At 42.4% G+C, this 6,468-nt stretch overlaps 1 non-coding gene across 1 annotated transcript; it reads right to left on the bottom strand.

Moving 5' to 3' along the window:
* Positions 1 to 2,066: 2,066 nt before the first annotated feature.
* TRNAI-AAU (transfer RNA isoleucine (anticodon AAU)) lies at positions 2,067 to 2,140 on the bottom strand. The gene has a single exon. It is a non-coding gene; the product is annotated as a tRNA-Ile (tRNA).
* Between the last annotated feature and the right edge of the window lie 4,328 nt (positions 2,141 to 6,468).

Below are 6,468 nucleotides of genomic sequence, written 5' to 3'. Positions count from 1 at the left end.
AGACATGTTGTCCCAGTCAGAGCCTGGAGACGCAGCTCAGTATCTGCCTGCCCCAAGAATCCTGAGGCTGCAAGATCTCCGGACAGCCCTGGGAGACAGGCCGCTGCACTTACATAATAACAGGGTCCTCTCTGGTACCAAAAGCCTGCAACGCTTAGCAGAAAATAGCTCCTCCAGATAGCTCCTCATCCTCCAAATAACTGGGAGATGATTCTAGTCAAGTTGGAATAACAGGGATCAGATTTACATTCCTGCTGTAAAGAACCAAAACCTAACAAAAAAGATGAAATGACACTTTTCAAGACGTACAATATTTGGTAAGGAAGAATAATAACCCCGGAATCACAGGGGAAAAAATGAATGATTGGAGAGAGGGGGAGGTGAACACCAGGATTAGCCCCTAACTATGGCCTTGAGTTTCCAGGCCCCAATGCAGGAAGACAGAACCCAAGCAGAGCCGGTGGACTCCCAGAGTTGATGAGGAGTTGATAGACTGGGAGACTAGGGCAGCTACAGTTAATATGACAGCATACCAGAAAGAAGAGAGCTGTAATAAGAGATAACTCCAGAAAAAACTTCTGCAGTGTTCAGCTTAATACTCATGAGTATGTGCAGGTATGGAAACTATACAGGACAGAAAAGACTACCCAGAATCATCAGAGGTAATATGATATTGAATTGTCTAAAGTAACTAAGAAATTGTTTCTCCTTGTGAGACAAACAGGAATTATATTGCTGAATTTAATGCTTTCACCAAAAAAAGATAAGGGTCTAGATGAATGGGGTGGGAGGGGGAGGAAGAGACCCAAAACTTTGGCTGTTGGCCGGTTAGCTTAGCTGGTTAGAGCGTGGGGCTAATAACACAAAGCTCGCGGGTTCTATCCCCGTATGGGCCACATGTTTTCCTCAGTACTTCTGGGTAATTCTAGAGAAACTCGTCGGTTTTCAGCCACCGAAGAGCTAAGGGTAATTAACAATGCAACTCGTCGGTTTTTAGCCAGCGAAGAGCTGAGAGTAATTAACAGTGCTCTCAGACGGTCCAAATTCCCTGCCATCATTTCTTAATCTCTCTGAAACCTAACTCCGTTCCCGAATCCCCCAAATGTCTACATCTCCTCAGGTAAAGTTCTTATTCTTTTCCTCCAGGTGTAAGGGCTGGGGACAGAAAGCTGTTCAGGGCAAAGGGCCCAAAATCGGGAGTCCTGCCGAAGGGAAAAAAAAATTAAAAATTAGAATTTTACCGGCTTTTTAAAAATTATTTAAATAAACCTTAGTTGATTTCAAACTGTCCTTCCAAATTACTACTGAAACCAACCTTGTTTCTCAAATTTACAAGAGATACGAGATAACAGAGAAGAAATATTGAATTGCCCTTTCAAGTTGGAAGCAGTATGCAATATGCATGTTTATTAATCACAAGAGGCCAGCTTCGACTCCTGTCTAGTTCATCCTTTCCTAAAAACAAAACAAGAAACCAAACCAAAATAAACCAAACCAAGTCTGTGCTCCATGTTCAAAGCGATAGCTTCCTCTCAGGGCAATCTTTTCTGTCAGTTAAATCTGAAAGAGTCTTCAGAGACATATAATAACAATCTCCTAAGAATGTCTTCCCTTTATCTTGTATCTTTTGACAATTTGAGGAAGAAGGTTGGTTTCAGGAGTAATTTGGAAGGACAATCTGAGATCAAGTGAGCTTCATTTAAATAACTTTTTAAAAGCCAGTAATCTTCTAATTTTTTTTCTTTCTTAGGCAGTGCTCCCAGTCTTGGGTCGTCTGCCGTGAACAGCTTTCTGTCCCCAGCCCTTACACCCAGTGGAAAACAATAAGAACTTTACCTGAGAAGATGTAGAAATTTTGGGGATTCGGGAATGGAGTTAGGTTTCAGATGGATTAAGAAATGCCTGCGGCGAATTTGGACCGTCTGAGAGCACTTGTTTATTATCCTCAGTTCTTCGCTAGCTGAAAACCAACGCATTGCTTTGTTAGTTATCTGTAGCCCTCAGCTGGCTGAAAACCGACGAGTTTCTCTAGAACTGCTCCCTGAAAAACTGCTGAGGAAAACATCTGGCCCGTACGGGGATCGAACCCGCGACCTTGGCGTTATTAGCACCACGCTCTAACCAACTGAGCTAACCGGCCCTCGGTAATGCCGGTCTCTTTGTCTTGCATTTAATCTCGACCTTCATCCCTTTTTTGGGAAAGCATTAAATTTAGCAATATAATTCCCGTTTGTCTAACAAGAAGAGACAATTTCTTACTTGCTTTACACTCTTAATTTAAAAAAATGAGAAACTTTCTCTTAAAACAAAAGCAAAACAAGGAAAGAACATTTTTCATTTATTTATTTTTATTATTTTATTTTTTAAGCCATGTTCCTAGAGTTGAAAAAGGACGCTTAAAAATTCCAAACTGCTGCGAATAGTCCAGGAATCCATGGAAACATTTGTTGCTTTCTAAATGTCTGGTAATCAGTACGTGCAGACAGTGAATCAGACTCCGTGAAATATTAGTGAGTCCTTGTTTTTTAAGGGCCGTTCACTAACACAACCTAGAAATTGGCATCTGAAGGACATTCCCGACGAGTCTGTTTTCGATGGTCCCACCGTCGAGATCGTCCTAGGTTTCTTATGCCCGGAGCCTCCATTTGGAAGTTTCCCTACCTGTTGCCTCAGACTTCCAGAGTGATCTCAAATCAAAGCCCACTTTGAAGACCTTGGTATTGGAGAATTCTAGAAATGTGGCTCTACACCACTCAGGGACAGTTAAACCGATCTTTCTACCCAGCCATTGTCTCCCAAAAATATTATCATTGTTTTTTGTATCTTCTTTATTGTTTCAGAGATTTTGAACACATAGACAAAGTTAAACAAATGTTTTCTTTTTTCTCTTCACAAATAGTGGCATTTTATCCACTGTTGTGGGAAGTCAGGGACCCTGAATGGAGGGACTGGCTGAAGCTGCGGCAGAAGAATATAAATTGTGAAGATTTCATGGACATTTATCACTTCCCCAATCAGTACTCTTGTGATTTCCTATGCCTGTCTTTACTTTAATCTCGTCTTAGGACCCTGCGATGATTGCATTAACTGCACAAATTGTTTGTAGAGCATGTGTATTCAAACAATATGAAATCTGGGCACCTTAAGAACAGGATAACAGCGATTTTCAGGGAACAAAGGAGATAACTTTAAAGTCTGACTGTCTGGGCCAGGCAGAACAGAGTCATATTTCTCTTATTACTGAAAACAGGTGAGATAAATATCACTGACTTGTTTCCCCAGTAAGGAATATTAATAATTAACAGCCCTGGGAAAAGAATGCATTCCCAGGGCGGGGCCTCTAAAATGGCCGCCCTGGGAGTGTCTGCCTTTATGCAGAAGTAGATAGGAATGAAACACGCCCTGCAGCGCCCCCAGGCTTGCTAGGATTAGGAAATTCCAGCCTGGCAAATTATAGTAAGACCGGTTCTCTGCTCTTGAACCTTGTTTATCAATGACAATGCATGCACAAGTGGACATGGAAGTTCATTAATGATTCTAGTTTCACCCTGACTTTGTGATCTCGCCCTGACATCCTGCCTTGTGATCTTTTGTCGCCCTTAAAGCATGTGATCTCTGTGACCCACGCCCTATTCGTATACTCCCTCCCCTTTTGAAAATCGCTAATAACAACTTGCTGGTTTTACCGCTCAGGAAGCATCATGGAACCTGCCAACATGTGACATCTTCCCTGGACACCCAGCTTTAAAATTTCTCTCTTTTGTACTCTTTCCCTTTATTTCTCAGACCAGCCAACGCTTAGGGAATAGAAAAGAACCCACGTTGAATATTGGGGGTGGGGGTTTTCTCCGATAATCCACTTTTAAACCCTTTGCTTTTTTTTTAACTCAGAATATATTTTTGCAATTCTTTCATATCAGAACAGAAAATGTTCTTCATTCTCTTTTAAATATTCATAGGATTCAGTTATATGTGTTTATACCATAGTTCAACGGGCATAGCTTAGACTTCCATCCTCCTATTGCAAATTGTCCGTATCTATGAGCATACACTGTATCTGATGTATGCCATGATACTTTGCACATGTGGAAAGGCTGCATCAAAGAAAATTTACATTGGTAATTTTGATGGCCATTGTCCCCCTGTGCTTTAGAGGGTTGATCCCAACACTCTTTTTGCTTGCTTGTTTGTTTTAACTATGCTGAGCACAAATAGGATCCTGGACACATTTCTACACCTTCTTCCTGAATTCCCTGCTACAAATTCGAAGTGAAACTAGGCAATCAGTGTGTAGACTGTCTAGTTGGGACATATTATATTCTGGAATATTGTTTTGGGGTTACAAGTAGTGATGTAAAGGGACTGTGATAGAATCAGGTGGGAGAAGGAAGGGGCTGAGTGGAGAGCAGGGAGAAGGAGACAACAGTGGCCTTATTTTGTGAACCTCAGAGAGAACAACACGGGCAGAAACACCTGAGGGAGAGAAACTAAGACACCTCAGTCTGTCTGGAGATTAAGACTGAGCTGCAGAGTGGTACAGGGCGACTAGTAGGAGATGAAGTCTGAGGAGGAGAGAACATGTATTAATATATGATGCAAAACCCTCTAGTAGATTACTATAAATTAATCAGAATACTTGATGGTAAAGTGGATGTGGCACTAAAAATAAATTGGCAGGGTGCAGTGGCTCACGCCTGTAATCCCAGAACTTTGGGAGACTGAGGTGGGCGGATCACCTGAGGTCAGGAGTTTGAGACCAGCCTGGCTAACACGGTGAAACGCCATCTCTACTGAAAATGCAAAAATTAGCCAGGCGTGGTGGCAGAGGCCTGTAGTCCCAGCTACTCAGGAGGCTGAGGCAGGAGAATGGCGTGAACCTGGGAGGTGGAGCTTGTAGTGAGCCAAGATAGCACCACTGCACTCCAGCCTGGGCAACAGAGCAAGACTCCGTCTAAAATAAATAAATAAATAAAAATAAAAATAAATTATCAGGTGTTAATTGACCTACATTAAGTCTAAACTAAGAACTATGATCACTATAGGCCAAGTTAAGGATTTTTGAATTGGTCCTAACAACAATGGGAATCTATGCAAGGATTTTAGGCAGAAAAGTCACATGGACAGAGTCACATTTTAAAATTTAGTTTATTATTTATTTTTGAGACGGAGTCTGGCTCTATCCCCCAGGCTGGAGTACAGTGGCACAATTTTGTCTCACTGCAAGTTCCACCTCCCAGATTCAAGCGAGTCTCCTGCCTCAGGCTCCCTAGTACGGTACCCAGTAGCTGGGATTACAGGCATGTGCCACCACACCCAGCTAATTTTTTTTTTTTTTTTTTTTTTGTATTTTTAGTAGAGATGGAGTTTCGCCATGTTGGCCAGACTGGTCTGGAACTCCTGACTTCAAATGATCCACCCGCCTCGGCCTCCCAAAGTGCTGGGATTACAGGTGTGAGCCACTGTGCCCAGCCAGATTCACGTTTTAAAAAGATCTCTTTAACTTTGTGTAACAACTACACAGGTCCAGTTCTAGACACTTGACAGGCATCAGGGAACTATAGCAACGCATCAGTAGTACTGTGCCAATGAAATATCTGCCCTCATAGAGGATGGAAACAGAGATAAATAACAAACATAACAAAAACATAAATTATAAAATATGTAAGAAGGTGTTAAATGTGATTGGTAAATAGAGGCAGGTAGGAGGAATTGGAGTGATGGGAATAGGTTGGAATGCTAAACAGAGCTGTTAGTGCAGCCTTAGTAAGATTGTGACTGGAAGAAAATGAGCAATCAAGCCATCTGACATGTGAGGTGTTAGAAGCAGAGCACAACCACTATAAAAGTCTAAAGGTGGATACTCGCATGGAATGTTTGAGGAACAGTAAAAGGGTTCAGTGGCCAGAGCACAAGGGAGGAAGAGAGTCATAGAGATGAGATCAGAGAGAGATAGAGGATCGGAGTATGTAGGATCTTGTAGGAGGTCTTAGGACTTTGGCTTTAGTTCAAGTAAAATGGGAAGCTATTGTATAATTCTGATTTTAGGAGAGACAAATCTGATATATGCTTTAAAATGCTGTTTTTAGTAGGTCTTTTGTAAACAGACTCTAGGAGATTGTATTCGGTTTTATATTAAGATTGCATTAGCCAGGTGCGGTGGCTCACGCCTGTACTCCCAGCACTTTGGGATGCTGAGGCGGGCGGATCACGAGGTCAGGAGTTGAGACCATCCTGGCTAACATGGTGAAACCCCATCACTACTAAAAATACAAAAAATTAGCCGGGCGTGGTGGTGGGCGCCTGTAGTCCCAGCTACTGGGGAGGCTGAGGCAGGAGAATGGCCTGAACCCGGGAGGCGGAGCTTGCAGTGAGCCGAGATCTCTCCATTGCACTCCAGCCTGAGCGACAGAGCTAGACTCCGTCTCAACCAAAAAAAACAGAGTGCATTAGGTTTTTGTATTCCATGAG

The sequence above is a fragment of the Macaca fascicularis genome, chromosome 4, assembly GCF_037993035.2.
Source record: "Macaca fascicularis isolate 582-1 chromosome 4, T2T-MFA8v1.1".
Lineage (NCBI taxonomy): Eukaryota > Metazoa > Chordata > Mammalia > Primates > Cercopithecidae > Macaca > Macaca fascicularis.
Note: the sequence above shows the minus strand (reverse complement) of the source record. Positions and strands in the feature narration are given on the sequence as shown.